This window comes from Protopterus annectens, chromosome 2.part2, assembly GCF_019279795.1.
Source record: "Protopterus annectens isolate FY-2018-M chromosome 2.part2, PAN1.0, whole genome shotgun sequence".
In the NCBI taxonomy this organism is placed as follows: Eukaryota; Metazoa; Chordata; order Ceratodontiformes; family Protopteridae; genus Protopterus; species Protopterus annectens.
Genome location: NC_056730.1, coordinates 995907631 through 995926435, shown reverse-complemented (window position 1 = coordinate 995926435; position 18805 = coordinate 995907631).

Below are 18805 nucleotides of genomic sequence, written 5' to 3'. Positions count from 1 at the left end.
AGGCTGCCATTACTAACATATCATGCAGTACAGTCAAGGGAAGTGTTATGCTTGGAGGAACCCTCTTGGCAGGTGCAGTAAGTAGCTGGGATCCCTCATATGATCCAATAGGCCTACACCTGACAATGGATTCACCAATGCTGGCAAGGACAACCACAAATCCACCATGTCAGCTAGCAACTACCATCCAGTAGCCTGATGACCCTGGTCTGCAGGGACATGGAACATATCAACAATGAACCCATGGTCAATGTCACTGGTAATCTTAACACATGGGACCCTGCCAATGTTGGACTTGTCAATGGCAGAGAATACAACCTGAACCTGGTATACCTCCTTGACCCAATTATGACAGGTGTAGATGAGGGTTAGGAGGTGCACAATGCCTATGTAGATCATTGCAGGCTTTTGTACACCATCCCACATGTAGGAATGTGTGTCGTTGTTAAGGGATCTACCTCCGTTCACAGAATATTTCTCCACCAGGACTGCTTGGCAAATACCAAAATTCCACAGGTGTCATCCCGTGGACATGCAGTCCTTCACAGGTAATAGATGTGTTAATGCCCTCCTCCACACTGTAGAGGTGTGCGGCACTACTGAGGTTGCTATAACTCACTGGGTGTGGCTGTTGTGGACACATCCGCCATTATTGCAATTACTGTTGCACCTAACCCCCCACATAGCTGTTTGTAATACTGTACATTGTATGTAATCAGGTTGTTAGTTATTGTTTACACCATTCACAGTAGTTGAGCACCTCACACCCTCCTAAAGGTAGGGCTATGCCACCGGCATTGGCACACACATGTTACTGAGGTGAGAATTGCAGTAGAGTGGAGAGAGGGACATACACCCTGCTGTTAGCATGTTCAATGTCATCCACATTACAGAATGCGTATATAGCAATGTGTGGTTGTGCCTATCCTGTCTTTGTGGGATTACATGTGCAACAGATGTGTTACCTGCATGGGGACATACCTCCATGTGTACAGTCTTGTACCTGTACTGCATCCAAACCAAAGGCTCTGTGTATTGAACCCAGCCATGTCATGTGTACCACCCACTACACTTACTGGTGTCCACTGTAGAAGGCCTGCTGACACCACTACACCCATCAGCCATGTGGCACATGGACAAACACGACACAATCAGAATAGATAATGGTGACAACAATACAACATTGTTAATTACAGCTATGATGCATCATGGCTGCACAGCTACACCTTCCAAGATATTAGCATTTCACTTTACTGTTGAAAACATGCTACACATCATTCCATTGCTACACTGTTGTACAGTCACCATGTGCATCAGCACCATGTTAGCCTGTCACTGCATCATTGTTACAGATGTCATGGAGTGGCACAGGTTTCATCATATGCACAGGGAGTGTTGTTGGTTTAGCACAGGCCTAGGCTGAGCAATACAATTGACAACATGTGTGTGTGTGTGTGTGTGTGTGTGTGTGTGTGTGTGTGTGTGTGTGTGTGTGTGTGTGTGTGTGTTTGAGGGAGTTGAGTACTGTTATGGGCCACTGGTGATGTTGTGTGTGCATTTATGTGGTTGCCCTAGGTTTGCTGTTTATGTGTGTATGTCTGCATGCACACAGTTCCACCATGTGGCTGCCCTATACAGGGATTTGTGAGACAGCTTCAGACTGTACCTGGCAGAGTTTGCATTTCACCATCTCCGGCCATGGACACAGGATCTGTGCCTGGCAGGGGTGCTACAGGCAGTATCAGGTAAAAGCCAGATGGAGTAATGTCCCCTGAGGTTGACAGACATCCGCTGGATCCAGGTCCATCCTGGGACTGGCCAGGTCCACTTGCAAGTAGCCTGCTATGACGGTCTATGGAGAGCACCCCGTCCACAGTGCTGGGGCTGGTACTACCACTATGGGAGTGGCTGTGACTGGTGGGACGTCCACAGCAACCTCCAGCTGCTGGTGTTGCTGGCATACATCACGTGGCTGTCGCAACCATCCTGCCTGTCCTGACACATTGACATGACATTGTGGATGAGATCCAATGTCTCACCCACCATCTATCCATGACCTCGGTGTAATTATGGATGGCACCTGCTAGGTCATGGATGCTGTCTGTTACAGAGGTGTGATGAGCCCTCTGTGCCCTTAGACCTTGCCTGGTGTATGGTTCCATTCATGCCTGTGCCTCCATGACAGCCTGGAGCATGCGTGTGGTTGATATAGATGTGGCATATCTGCCAGGGGCATGATGACCAGCAGTGCTCCAACGAGCATCCCTGAACATCTGCCTATGTGATAACCCACCAGACATCTGGCTGTGGCTGCTGTGTCCTGACACACATGCCATATATACCACACTGTCCTGGCCAATGCCACCCATAGACTGTCCCTCAGCTAAGGCCAATGGTGATGAGGTATGCAGAGGCAGTGTGACTGTGTGGGTGGATGGGGTGGATATGTGCGGGATGTCAATTGATGGCCCAGCGGTAGCCCCTGATGATCCTGCCTGTGCCTCAACACACCTATCCTCATGGTCACTGTCTTTATCAGTAACATCAGATTCCCTGCAGGGGGGGGACACAGCCCCACCTTGCCACCTGTGAGGGGAAAACAGGGAACAGACTGTAAGACCTGTACATCACCACTAAACAGTACACACACACACACACACACACACACACACACACACACACACACACACACACACACACACACACACACACACACACGTGTGCAGACATGGCCACACGCACAGGCATACACACATGCAGTCGACATACATGGCAACCCATACACTCCACCAGAGCACCTAAAGACAGATCCCATACCCCCATAACACAAAATAGCAGGTGATGGTGCAGAACAGTATCACACACAAACCTGTAATTACACACGTCAGCATGCAGGACATGTGGTGCTCAACAGCATGCAGTGCAACTGTAGTCAATCCCCGTTACCAACATTATACATGGCTGTGATGCATGGCTTCTGTCAGTAGGTGATGGCCCTCCCCCTGGAACTCACAGCACCCATGTCCATAGCATTGCTGTGCATCTGTCCAGCACCCTGGCAGGTACTGTGCACCATACCTCATAGGTGTACACACCATTGTAGGATGTGTATCTGTGTGTCAGTTGTGTTTCTGCTGCTGCTTACAGCCTCTGTGTGTTTCTGGATTACATGTGGACACGTGTTTAGTGAATGCTTGATGTGTATTCAGATGTCATCATCAGTGGTGCATGTATGAGTGATAGACTGCCATTAAACCAACCACAGACACAATGTACTGTACCTATGGTGAGTGTAGAGACCATTACTGACCATTATTGAGCCCTAGATGATGTTGCCTGTGGTACATTTAGGTTCATAGGTGAGTACTAGTCTATTGGTCCTGGGGTCTACATAGGCCTAGCCAAAGGGGGTCCTAGCCATGCACCACCCACTAATGTTATTCCTCTGTGCCCCTGTCAGGCTGTGGCACAGACATCCTACCCAGCGTGAATTCCCCATTTCCCATCCAGTTGTCAACTGTTTTTGTAAAGAGGGCCAATGAGTAGCATTGTTTGACACATTTGGTTGTCTGTTCCAGAGTTTGGGAATTCCCCAGGACAGGGCCCTATCCCTCCAGTAATGTGTTTTAGGAGGTTTAGGACCCTGGAGCATGTGTTTGCAGAGGGAGTGGGATGTCTGTTTGTGTAGCATGCTCAACAGCTCTGTGTATGACATAGCTGTGTATGTTAAGCAGACATCAGCTGTGCCTGGGCAATGTGCACTGGAGTGTAGCCACAGTTGTCTGAGATGGTCTGTGCATTGCATGTGTTTGAGGCTGGTAATCCCATTAGTGAGGTGTGTGCTTTGTCAGTTCACATGTACAGCACGCATTATGGGTAGGTGTGTTAGATGTGCACATGGCCTACACCTTAGCTATGACATGCACAGTTAATTGCCAAGTAAAACTTTAAACCCTACTCACTGGCATCCGACCGCTGCCTAGCTGGTATCCCAGAGGTACCTACAGTGAGATGAGATAGAGTTGATGTCAGTGGCCACAGTTGTGGCATTGCTACAGGGTGCCTGCAATATTACAGTACAACAACAGCTGAAGTGCACAGTACTACAGATTATGCATTACTGCTTATCAGTACTACACAGCAACAGACTCCACTTCTCACATATGCATGATCTACATGTATAGATGCATACACTACAGTAGTCTACTGATATGCCCTGGAACCTTACCTGCATGCTCCATGTCTGGTGTTTGTGTGTAGCACCCACTTCCATGACTGTATATGTCTGTAGCTCTTGTGGGTGGACAGGTGCTACCAGACTCATGAGCAGCTCCTCCACTCTGGTGAGGAGGGATGGATGTTATGGCCTCTCCCCATTGCAAGGTGATCACTCCGCATGGCAGCGGCATGGCGACATACATGGCGGAGCAGGTCACTATAATGGTGGTGGACCTGCTCATACGTACAGCTGTGAATGCCCACCTCATTCACCCTGCAGACCACATTGTTCCACATGGCTATTCACTCATGCTGGTCCTGGCTTGTCCGTGAGAACAACAGCTGGCAGTTCTGGATGATGCTGGTGATTATAATGTCATCCTCAGCGGCACTGTAGGTGGGATTCCTTAGGTGTGCCATACTCCCTGAAAGATATAATGATGGAAATATGTCTGAGCAACTCATATGGCAAGTTTACCATAATACAATACACATATCAGTCTCCCGCCACCATATCAGCTCCAACTTAATGTTCACACAACGCTAGTCGTACGTCTCTGGTATATGTCCCATTGGGTCATATATTGTATTGTACAAACTTTCTGCTATGTGTTTATAGACATGCTCCCTGTGGGGACACTAGAGTTGCAGGGCTGTTACAGAGTATTTCACCTGCATGCCATTGTCACTGCCACTATGTTTCCACATATGCATGTGGTATGCCTGCTATGTGATTGCTACACATCTGCCATTCTGTGATATAGGGGATATCTATGCATGCTGTTGGACATGTTCTGGGATTGTGTGGACTATTACAAGCCACATATGTTCCATGACAGTTACACACCAGTATGTGTAGGGGTTATTTGCCAGCAGGAAAACCACTCCCACCTAATGTGCACATGTTACCAGTCCACATCACATCTGTGACCCACCATGGAACTTCATTATCTACTGTTCCGGCACTACCTTCATGTGGAACCACCTCAGGGATAGTGTCGCCCCATGGAGCACACACAGACATATGTCTGTCACCCAGTTAGGTCCAGGGTGTTGTGCACAGGGAGCTCCACAGAGACATGGGGTATGTGCTATATCATCAGGAGGCATGCAGTACACATACCACAAGGTTCGACATGCATGTTCCTCCTGATCAGCCCACAGCCCAGGCACCTATATGACCATGTAGATGCTGTTGTGACTGTCCATGGGTGGGCATCATGTTCCCTTTGTTCCCATGTGGAGGCTCAATGGCCTCCACATTCCAAATGTAACTACCCATCCACAGTGTTTAACCATCACATGTGTCATATACCAGCCATGTATGCTGTCTTGTTTGTCACCCAACCAAACTTACATAGCAATATGTGCCTAATACCCTTCACCAACATATATATCCCACCTTCTCAAACAATTGCGATGTGTTCCCAACATGGGTTACACACCACACAGCACACTCCATCTTGCAGCCATGTACTGGTGTGTAGGTATGTTGTGTTTTGATGTGTGATGTTCTCTCAGACATGTCATGGCAGGGGTCATGTATTGACATAAATATATATATATATATATATATATATATATATATATATATATATATATATATATATATATATATATATATATATATATATATATATATATATATACATACACACACACACACACACACACACACACACACACACACACACACACACACACACACATATATATATATATATATATATATATATATATATATATGTATGTATGTATATATATATATATATATATATATATATATATATATATATATATATATATATATATATATATATATATATATGTATATATGTGTAGATATCATTATGTGTTGTTTATATACCTATATAAATGTATAACTGTCTGAGGTTCAGTAGACATACACAGCTGTGAATATGTATCACACATATATGTATCTGTATGTGGGGGTGCATACAACCATCTGGACCACACTCATGTAACTCCCTTTACTTCACAGCTAAACTGTTCTTCCTTGCTGCAACACACACAGATATCATATATGAACCCAGACTAACATTAGGGGGGTATATAGGGTGACAAACTTTAGATAAGCATATTATACTGCTATGGCAGTTGGGCATGCTATGCTACACTTTAACATGACTGTCCTGCAGGTGTTGTGGTCTCTCACCCATGTGTCTATCATGGCAGTAATAATACCCCCACCAGCCGTTGGCCACGGTAATTTACGGAACACAGATATCATGGGTCACATCTTTGCCATTCACTGCTGATCTGCACATTTCACAGGTATGTCCCACTGCCCAGAGGGACTGACACTATTGTCCAGTGCAGTTGCTGTGCAGAACATCATTACAAGAACAAGTACTGATGGCACATATACATCCTTTCACATTATACATCCTATTATTCTATGCCATATAGTACATGCAAGTAAATGCATATCTGTTTCACACACCTGTTATGTTTTTTTTTCTGTTGTAACACAACCCTGAGCTTTGTGACCTTTCTTGAAGTATTTTTTTCTCTCTCTCCCTCTCTCTCTCTCAGTCTCTCCAGTAGAGTGATTGAGCTGGTTTGAATAGATTGCAGCATGCTTTTGTTGGTATTGCACATGATCAGGTGGTGGCCTCTGCACCAGTCAGTGTCCACCAGTTGCTAATTGCATGCAGCCTGCTGTGTAGTACTTCAGATAACCACTGTCATTGCAACCCTGTACTTTAACATGCTGCCTTCTGTGGGCATTGTCCCTTCACCTTTCCAGTATGGATGACATCCTTCCTGTCTGTGGACATCAGTGTTACAGACAGCAGGTAGCAATACCTCTTACAGCAGAACCTGCATACACATGCCAAATCCACATTTGGGTAAGGTTTCAGACCTACAGACAGCATGAGTAGTGTTGTGTGCATTGTATCTTGCTGTTCTCACAGGGTTTTTGTGTACATGGTACCTTTTCATGGAATGTTGCCTGTCTGCATAGCTCTCAACTGTGGGCCTATCCATATGATACCAGGAGGATTGGCTGTTAGGTTTTGTCTGTGCACCACACAGGTATTGTCTCAGATATATCTGTGGCATTCTGTCTGTTGAGTGCTATCAGTACATGGCTACATCCATTTGTATTTCAATGTTGTATTCCTGCATAAGGGTATGCTGCAACGAATCCTGTAACACCAGCAATTTCCAGGGTGTGTAACAGCAATAATGCAAATATGGCCATATGTTCCTGCCTCTGTCCTCCATATATGTGCCAGTCTTTGTCCTGCTGTGATACAGGAAGGGTTGTTAGGTAATGGCCTATCATTATTTACCACTAGCATTACTGCTATCATCCCAGTCATGTCATGGACTCCCACACCAACTGTTGGGCCAAGTCCATATATATGGGGGCAACAGCTGGAGAACACATATGTGCCCTTGTACATTACAGAGGTAAGTGTCTGGTACACTGTGTTCCTTGCTCTTGTACAGCCTTTTATAAAGAGGGTTCAATGCCATTAACGTAGGTTATGACACCTTTTCAGGGATATAACTGTTAAGACGAGGGTCATTCAGTGTGATAGTGAGATGTTAGTTTAAGCAATGTTATGTACATGATATCATGACATTAAAACAAGTGCTACCTTCCCCCTAGGGCTTGACTACAGGGTGTAATTGGAGGCCACTGAACTACATCTGTAATTGTTGATTGTGATGTATCCTGAAGGCAAATCCTGTTTCTACTGTTGTACTAATTGAAGGCCCTGGCCTGACAGCATAGTATGGTATATATACACATTGCTTGCATCTACTGTTTTTATGTGGGCCTTGCATTCATCACTGATTACATATTTCAAGCCTTATGAGGTGTAAGTACTGGCATACATTATTGTATAGTACACAAATAAAGGATATCTGTGTATGCATACCTGTGTGTCATGTCATGCCGTTTGAATTGTGGGTGGGTATATGTTTAATATCAGTATTCTCATTTGTGGGAATGGTTGCCACACTACACATTTCACAGGTGGCAGTTAAAGGGCTTGTGGCTGAGGGATATACTTTGCACCCAGTACTTCCACACTACTTCTACACATGTATGGCTACTGATACCTTTTGTGTGTGTATATGTGTATGTACCTATATATATATATATATATATATATATATATATATATATATATATATATATGTGTGTATATATATATATATATATATATATATATATATATCATATGGCTATCTCTCTCTCTCTCTCTCTCTCTATATATATATATATATATATATATATATATATATATAGGTTCATAGGTTCATAGGTAAGTACTAGGCTTTCTGCCCAAGGGCATTTATAAGCCTAGCCAGAATGTGTTGGCTTTCACCACCCCCTTAGATTAGTTTCCTGTGCCTCTGTCCAGCAGAGCCATTAGTTTCCTGCACCACTGTCCAGCAGAGCCACTGCAGTGATTCCCAGGGTACATTTTCTGTTTCCCATCCACCCATCAAGGTTTTTCTTGAAGAGTGTTAGTGAGGAGCTCTGCCTGATGTATATTGGAATCCTGTTCCAAAGCATGGGAAGTCACTGCGGTAGGAATCTATCCCTTCAGCATGCCCTGTTTATCATTGTGGTGAGGTTTATATCTCTAGATTGTGTGGCTCTCCGGGATTTGCTTTTTTTTTTTTTACGTGGAGCATGTCCATCAATTCTGGGTTGGACATGGCCTTGTATGTCAGGCAGATATCACCTCTGGTTAAGCGGTATGCAACCGAGTGCAGCTGGAGTTTCTTGAGTCGGGCTATATAGGGCATCTGTTTGAGGCCAGTAATCCTCTTGGTGAGGTACTTTTGTGGTCTTTCCAGCTGTTGCAGGTATCTTGTAAGGTACATCCCAAATGGGGCATTGTATTCTATAATGGGTCTAATGAGTGATGAGAAGAGAGGCACAATAACCTCTTTTGTTCTAGATGTGAACCCTTTTGTGATTAGGTGGGCCACATAGAAGGATTTTCTAACCACCTTGGCAATATGATTATCAAAGGAGAGATTACTATCTCTTGGGTCCCCAGATCCCTTATTACATTTTCTGTATTTAGGGGACTACTACCTATGTGGTAATTCGTGGGTAGTTTGTTTTTTTTCCAAAGGGGATGACTATGCACATTTTGGCATTTAGCTTGAGGCCATGATTTTGACACCAGGTATCCGTATCAGTGAGACCCATCTGGAGGGTGTCTGTATCAGCCGGAGAATCAATTATGGCCCCTAGTATGCAGTTGTCAGTGAACTTGGTTAGCCATAGTCCTCCTATGCTTGCCTGTACCTCTTAGAAGTATATACTGAACAGGAGGGGTCCTAGGACTGATCCCTGGGGGACGTCACTTGTAACTGGTTTAGAGTCAGACATAGAGCCTGCAACTCTCACCATGTGGGTTCTATCCATGAGCCAGTTGGCAACCCATCTCGTGATGTAGGGGTTTATGTTCAAGCTGGTGAGCTTGTCTATAATACTAGAATGGGGAATGGTGTTGAAAGCCTTTGCAAGGTCTAGGTAGGTTGTGTGGACCTCCTTTCCCTCGCCTAATGTCTTGGTAACCATCTCAAAGAAGTCCACCAAGTTTAGGAGGCATGATCTGTCCTTAACAAAGCCAGACTGGGTAGGGTCCAAGGTTTGGAGGTTCCCAATGTCTCTGTTAATGACTTCCATGATGATGCATTCCATAGCCTTGCAGACCAGGCTAGTCAGGCTTATAGGGTTATAGTTCCCGGGGTCCGTTGTGGCTCCACCTTTGTGGAGCAGGATGACTGTTGCTGTGCGCCACTCTGTGGGTATGTAGCCTGTAGAGAGGCTGAGTTTGAACAGTGTGTTTAGGTGAGGGGTTAGTTCTTTTAGGAGCTCTTGTAAGACACAGCCTGGGACACCACCCGGTCCCATTGAAGCTGTGTTTTTGCCTTTGGATAGGGCTGTTTTAACCTGTGTATTGGTGATTGATGGGGCCCTACATTCTTCTGGTATGGTTATGTGCCCTTTAGAGGATGAGAAGGGGGTGAAGTTTGCACTAAACCTGTCTGCCAGAATGTTGGCAATATCAGTCGGTTCAGTGTATTCTGTGCCATTTTGCACTAACTCAGAGCAGATCTGAGAGTTTCCACTTAGGTTCTTGACATAGCTAAAGAACGCTTTGTGGTTATCTTTGGAGTCATTGGCAATTTTTCTTTCGAAACTAGCCTTGGATGATTTAATGAGGGATTGTAGTTTCTTGCTGATACTGATCTGGGATGTCTTTCCTTCTTGGGATTTTACTCTTTTCTGTACTAGTTTCCTCCTTTTGTTGTATAGCTTGTTTATGGCAGGGGTCCACCAGACTGGGTTCCTTTTCTTGGAGGTGTGAGTCTTGGTTTTACTTGGGAAAGCATGATACATGTATTCCTGTAGATGCTCATAGAGTGCCTTTGTAAAGGTTTCAGCAGCTTAGACAGTATTGTCCTTTAGCATGGGGGCTGTGAACCTTTCCACCTCAGACTTAAGTAACGTGAAGTTTGCTTTGAAAAGTTGTTCATGGTGGTTTCCTAGATTGGGGGTGGGGGCAGAATGTGGATATCCAGAGTGATTAGTCTATGGTCTGATCTTACCAGAGAGGGGTTGACCTCCGGTGTGGAACACCGGTCACCCATGTTGGTGATGACCAGGTCCAATATGTTGTTCCCTCTGGTGGGGGTGTTGACCAGTTGATCCAGGGCATTCGAGTTTATAAATTCTAGGAAGTGGTGGGTAAGGGAGTTAGTACTTTAGTAGTTCTCCCAGTTTATATTTGGGTAATTTAAATCACCCAGTATTAGGGTGTTTGGTAGGACCTTCATATTTCCCAGTGTCTCCAGAAATGTGGAATGGGTCCTGGGCCATGGTGGGTGATCTGTAGCAAGCTACAATTTGGACTGCAGTTTTGCCCATTGTTAGTTGCACATGGATGATCTCTGATGCACTGTGCTGTGCCACTAACCTGGAGGTGTGGGTATCCTTGATGAATATGGATACACCCCCACCTTTTGTATTTAGTCATGGTTCTGTGGCCGAAAGGTATGGTATGAGTTATAGCCTAGTAGTGCTGGGGTGCTCTCAGGAGCCTTAAGGCAGGTTTCTGTTACTGCACAGATGTCGATGTTCTCAATACTGAGGAGTGCCTCGAGTGCGTGCATTTTGAGGTTTAGACTTCTGGCATTGAGTAGCATTACCCTCAGTTTTTGGTTACTTGTGCTATTTATGGTGATGGGTTTGTCTTTTGAGCCTTGCCTAAAAAAGGCACTATTGGGGCAGCAAGAGCCTTGGCCAATATTTGAAAGCCTAAGGGTGACAGGTGCAAGCCATCTCTTGCAAATATGCATGTATCTATATACAATTTATGTTATATGATTATTTGTGTGCCATACATTAATATATATATATATATATATATATATATATATATATATATATATATATCTACATACAGCTGGCTGTCTACATTTACAGATATATATCTGTCCATATGTCCATGCATGTTCAGCTCAATTTTGGCCTGTTCCTCATTCACTTGGCAATTGTCATGGATGATCACAGGATTGAAGTCAGTAACTACTGCCAACATGTTTGTGTTTCAGACTTCATCTCCTTCTACATATGTGTTCTAATACATATCTGTGTAACTAGCAACATTTTAAGTGTATTAGAGCATTAGTTGACAGATATCCCTATTTGTACCCACAGTGTGGCATACTTTGTCCAGAATTCTTGCATTAACAGGTTACCTGGTATGATATTAATACATTTCATGTACTGTTGACTGATTGTGCTGGATGATATGTTTGTAAAAACTTCTGGTTATGTGTATCTGTCATGGTTTATTGGTAAATCACCTTGTGTGCAGGGTCCTGGGTTTGAGCCTTGGAGAGGCAATTTATTTTGTTGCTGGGCAGAACAAGGGACATTGGCTACAGAGTGATTAAGGCACTTTTAAGCAGTTGTAAGCGGGTTTGCATGAGTTTGCATGACGGTAAGCACTGCCAACCTCTGCTTATGTTTTCTTACAGTCAGTGAGCTTCGAATTTCTCAACCTGTGTAGGCATAGCTTATCCCCATTTTTTTTTGTTTTCTTTGACTTGCAGATAAATAATTTATTGTGTTTTTAAAACGTATTCAGTCCTATTGGTCATGTTTTAGATTGTTTTTGATTTATTCAGTTAGTACTTTTACAATTATTACATTTATTCCCCTTTTTCAGGGATTTTTTATCTATTTTCAAGTGACTAATAGGCTTTTCATGCTTTGTAGTTATTCCCAGAAGGAACATTTTATTTATTTATTTATTATTTATTATTTTTTGCTATTCTAAACACAGGTGATGTTGTTTTATTTAATTTCTTTGTACAAAAATTTAATTTATGGTTCATTTTGTGTAATAGAGTTGATTTTATTAATTACGTTAATTATTGGATCATGTGACTCAACACTGCCTATATATGAACATTATTTGAATGATTTTTTATCTTGAGAAAGCTCGATAGTAACCGAGTGAAAGCACTTGTTGTACTGTGTCTGTGGCCATTTAAAGTTTATCTACTGATTTCGGTTTCCTCGTCTGTAGATTTTAGAGCTTTTATAGCTTACCCCCGTGCAAACCCATGCAAACCAGCTTACTGCTGCTTCACAGTACTTACTGCCACTTACCCCCATGCTAATTCCTTTAAAAGAAAAGAAAAGGGGGTTGATAGGAAAGTGGTGAAAAATGGGGCACAAAGAGGGAAAGACAGTAGGGAAAATAGCTAGGCATGTGCAGGAAGGGTATAGGAAAGGTCTATAGCTGCCCATTTCCTCTACAGCAACAGCTGTGCATATACACTATATTTGCAGGTACATTTGGACCTTCAAACCCCTGGGAGAGGGGCGAGGGCAACATATATTCATTGTGATGCCAATTAGACCAGATTACATGTGTCCAGTGGACACGTGCGAAATTGACAGCTATGTATGGGGTGAAATTTTTTTTGTGGGAACAGATTGCCCTTTTTTCAGGTGAGAGTGGGATGTTGGGGAGGGGTAGTAGGTATATTTGGGGAGGTAGGTTGGGTAGATTAACAGACAAGACACACAAGACGCATACAGGGCCAGTGGGGGGTAAACACCTTGGAGGGGGAGGGGTGATTGAATGTCACAAGCCCATGAGCCCCCAACTGAAAACAGTGGGACCACTGCACCTTCATGGCCCTGAAGGTGGCTGTGCTGTCGGCTGTGTAGGATGGGCAAGCTCACCCTCTAATAGTGCCAATCGACCCTCAAGCTGGCATAGCCGCTCTCAATACTCCAGATCAAGCTCCCTATGCACCACAGCCTGGACCTGTTGATGGATGACAGGTTCCCCTATGTACCCACTCCAAGGAGGGGGCGAGCCCCATCCCCTACAGCAGTTCCACCTGAAGGTGGCATGGGGCCCACAGAGGAGGAGGTCTCAGGCTGGGCCCCAGATGTGCTGGTGCCATGACCAGCTGAGGTGGGACAGGTGGGTCTGCTGGGACTGGCCTTCCCATACGAGCTGTGTCGTCACATGTTTATGACAGATATAGGTTAGTAACAGTCAACAGCATTCAGGATTATTTATAACAGCATGCATATGTATTCCCATTAACCCAACACACCAGATTTAACACAGTTGCAGAGCAAGCAGAACACATGCATGTATGGAACAACAGTGGCCATTATAGGAGCATGCAGGTTTCATTGATGGCAATAGGCACCGATATGGGTGTATTTTAACATGGCACATGCATAGAAACAAATGTGAATATTTATAAACCAACATATGTCCCAACAAAAGTTTGGAGTGTACACATACCAGTTGAGGAGTGTCATTGGGTTATTATGCACATATGGTAGGGGTGAGAGAGTTCAATTAACAACTAATATATCCTTGTAGTTTTCACAACATTCTTAGTCGTTGTAGTGATCTTTCCCTTACATGTATTATTACACTACACAATGGCCTTATATTGTACACTGGTATGTTTATAAATTATTATATATGTGACCTGTGTCTTATATACAGGCGTGACAGGCTGCAAGTGTTAATGCAAAATATGTTGAGAATTGCTGTCATACACTTTGGGTGAGGTGCTAGAATGACAGGTTTGTTTCCATATACATTCTCTGACTATGTACACGTTTGACTATCAGTTATATGTCATTGACAGCTGCCTACATTTCATGGATCATCACACTGGATTTTCAGGAGAACAGTGTACCAAGCTGGTGATATGGGCCATTTATCTGGACATGCTGGACAGATTGGAACAGTTGTGGGGTATGAATATGCATAAAAGTTACAATTTGAACATTCTAGCAAATTATGTACTGTTATTGGGTGTAATTATGCATACAGCTTTCTATCTGAACAGAGTATCAAATCAGTACAGTTGTGGGGTATGATTATGCATTCAACTTAGTAGCACTCCCAGGATTCAAACCCTTGCTGTGTGTGACAAAATATTATAGCTAACATCACAGTACACTGTGCTATCAGGGAATTGATGTTAAGCTTTCGACTGTTTTCTAAGTCCCCCTGACTTTTATGATATGACTGGCCTCTTGGCACTTCCAACATTGCTATGCAGGACTTCATACTCATTTTATCTGCACACCGTTGTCGCGTTTGATTCTCAGCTAGAGCGTCTTCTGTGTGGAGGCATGTGTGAATGGGCGTGCCTTCGTTGAAGGTTGTGCATCAGGGCCGGTAACTCGGCACATAAAAATCCACTACCAATCATTAGCGGACCGGAGTTCTGCTGTGGCGACCCCTAACCGGGATAAGCTGAAAGACCCAACAACAGCAACAACCATGGTGTGGGTGACACTGCTTAAGATACAACAGTACTATTTATAGTATGGAACAGATCACCAACATATGAGAGAAGAGTAAACATAAACACTCCAGGGATTATACCTTTATTCACAGACTACTACACATTTATTTCTACTGGTACAACACTTTATAAGGCTCTTATATTTATTTGTTATGACAGTACATGCAGACTGATTACTAACCTGCCTTGCGATGCAGCCTTTGCAGTCTAGCATCATGGGCTTGCTGGTTCGCAGCCCACTCAGCTGCAGCTGTCAGAAAAATGCAGTGATATTTAGCCATACCTATCCATAGTATACACAAACTAGGCAATTATTTACTACTTAGTAGAATGAGTACTTACTCATTACTGGGGCATTGGGCATCTGCCAAGACTCCTTAATCCACTGTTCCAGTATACCCCCCTCCACCTCTTAAGGTCAGCATGGTGTGCCTGACCTGCTCACCAGTCTGGGGGATACCTGTTGCAATGGTGAGGTCACGGGCAAGACTGTCCCAGGCCTCCCTTTTATACTGCGAGCCCTGGTACTGGCCCTGCAGTAGTCTGATCATGGTGTTTTACCAGGAGCCATACAATGATTTTTGACATCTGGATGACCCAGCGCTGGGTTCTAAATAGAGTGCCTTCACCCTCACCAGTCATTCTGCCTGCAGTAGAAGCTACAATCAGTTATGAGAAGTATTCCCGCCTGTGAGGTTTAAATACGGCTATTTTCCTGCACTTTCCCGTGATTGGCCAGTTTTGAAAAAGCTAAGTTATGGGCACACCTGCTTACATAAGGTTGGCACTGCTTAAAGAGGTATACCACTAGGCAGATTGAATTGGTTCCCCTACACATTGCTTACACTTACTAACTTGAGCTGTGCTGTGGTTAGCATTACCTAATAGTTAATTATCACTATATTTGTCATTTGGTGATGATTTATTTTTCATTACAGGTTGTATATGTGTCTGGCATCTGTGAGTCATGTGTACATACACTGTATGGGGACCTGGGGACATATACACTTTATAACAATCACACCTCAGATCTATGCTTACTGCAGTACTCCAGTTCACATATTTATGTTATGTAGAAGGTTATACCACTTCACACTGTACATAGATTCAGTTCACATGTTTGGTTTGGTTTTCCTGTAGTGAGGATTAGTTTGCTGATAACTCATTCATATCTATTGCTATGATGGCTTAGTGGTTAACTACTGTGATTATAGTGTACAGGGTCCTGAGTTTGAACCTTGCAGAGGCAGTGTATTTTGTTGCTGGGCAGAACATGGGCCGTTGGATACAGAGTGATTAAAGCACTTTAAAGTAGTTGTGAGTGGGTTTGCGCGAGTTTGCGCGATGGTAAGCACTGCTAACCTCTGGTTACAGTTTCTTACACTGAATTAGCTTCCACTTTGCTTAATCTATGTAGGCAATGCTTACCCCCAGACTTACTAATGCTTATTTTTGCTTATACCTGCTTACTAGTGCTTTATTCATTATGACACTGACACTTCACATGTGCATTTAATGCAGTACTCCAGTTCACATTTAAATGTTATTATGTAAGTTATACAGCAAAAAGATGTGCAAATATGTTCATATACAGATTTCACATGGATAATGATATGTGTTGCAGTGGGACTTGAACTGGGACTGCCTGTTCATTAGGCAAATGCTCTAATCACTACACTATTGCTGTGCTGTTTCTTTTGCATATATATTCCTTGTTATCCTCTTCAGCCTTTTCAGCTGCTTTAACTGTATCTAAGCTATGGGCAAACCTGCGCACTTATGGTTAGCTGTACTCGGGGTTTTAAAAAAAATAACTACAAGGGCTTCTTCGTTTTATTTAAGTGTACTGTTGCTGCTGAACACATGGGGACTGTTGGTGGGGATATGCAGACACTTATGAGCAGTCTTGCTCATTTATAGTTCATAGTTCATAGTTTCATAGTTTCATACTAGGCTATCTGCCCGAGGGCATTTACAAGCCTAGCCCATAGTTTTGTGGCTTACGCCACCCCTTTAGTATGGGGAACTATACCCATTATTTTGCTGTGCCTCTGTCGAGCAGTGACACTGAGGTAATCCCTGGGGTATATCTGCGATCTCCCATCCATTGGTCAAGATTTCTCTTGAACAAGGCCAGCGAGGTGCTCTGCCTCACATATACCGGGATTTTATTCCACAGCATAGGGAGTCTTTGGGTGATGAATCTATCCCTCCAGCACATCCTATTAATAGCCGTGTCGAGGTTTAAGTCTCCCGCCCTTGTGGCTCTGACGGATCTAGATTTTTTGAGGTGCAGCATATTCATTAAATCTGGATTTGACATGGCCTTGTATGTTAGGCAAAGGTCACCTCTGAGCAAGCAGTGGCGACTGAATAGAGCTGGAGTTCTTTCAGTCGGGCAGCATAGGACAGATGTTTGAGACCCTTTATCCTTTTGGTGAGGAACTTTTTGTGGCCTCTCCAGCTGCTGCAAGTGTCGGGTCAGATACATTCTGAATGGGGCATTGTACTCAATCATTGGTCTGATGAGTGATGAGTATAGGGAGACTATGACCTCCCTTGATCTAGATGAGAATCCCTTCATGATAAGGTGGGCAATGTAGAAGGTCTTCCTAACTACTTTAGCTACATGGGTGTCGAATGACAGACTACTATCAACCTGGGTCCCCAGGTCCCTGATAACTTCTTCTGTGCTCAGTGGATTACCACCTATTTGGTAGCTAGGGGTAACCTTGTTTTTCCCGAAGGGTATGACTATGCATTTTTTGGCATTTAACTTTAGGCCATGGCTCTGGCACCAGTTATCCGTTTCTGTGAGACCTTTCTGAAGGATATCTGTGTCAGATGTGTTTTCTACTATGGCGCCCAGTTTGCAGTCATCTGCAAACTTTGTCAGCCATAACCCTCCTGTGTTTGCTTGTACTTCGGAAAAGTAGATGCCAAACAAGAGTGAGCCCAGGACTGAGCCCTGAGGTACACCACTTGTGACAGGCTTTGAGTCTGACATGGCGCCAGCAACTCTGACCCTGTGGGTTCTGTCACTCAGCCAGTTTGCAACCCATCTTGTGATGTATGGGTTAACATTTAAGCTGATGAGTTTTTCAATGATACCCGAGTGGGGTATTGTATCGAAGGCCTTCGCCAGATTGAGGTAGGCTGTATGGACTGCCTTTCCCTCATCAATGGCTTTGGTGACTGTTTCGAAAAAGTCAACCAAGTTTAGAAGGCATGATCTGCCTTTGACAAAGCCAAACTGGGATGGATCCAAAGTCTGCAAATTCCCTATGTCTTTATTTATGAGGTCCATTATGATCCCCTCCATGGCTTTGCAGATAAGGCTTGTCAAGCTAATGGGCCGGTAATTTCCAGGGTCAGTTCTACTTTGCAGAGGCATGTTTATTCTAAGAGCTCTGCTCTCAGACACACCCCCTGCACTCATCCATGCTCCATGTAGCATTAGGAGTTAAGGCAGCACGCCTTAATTAATATTCATTGCACACTGCCATCCTCCTCTTAAACTGCTGCTTCCATGCATGACTAAATTAGTCCTGCATGGAAGATTAGTAAATCCGGGGGAATGTATCAGATAAACTGTTTTGAAATCTTAACTTAAGCTGAAATGTTTTTTTAAAATGAACAGACTATTTCATCTTGCAAATTATTTTATAACATTGCAGCATAACAGCCTCATTTTCCATGAAAGATAATTTCT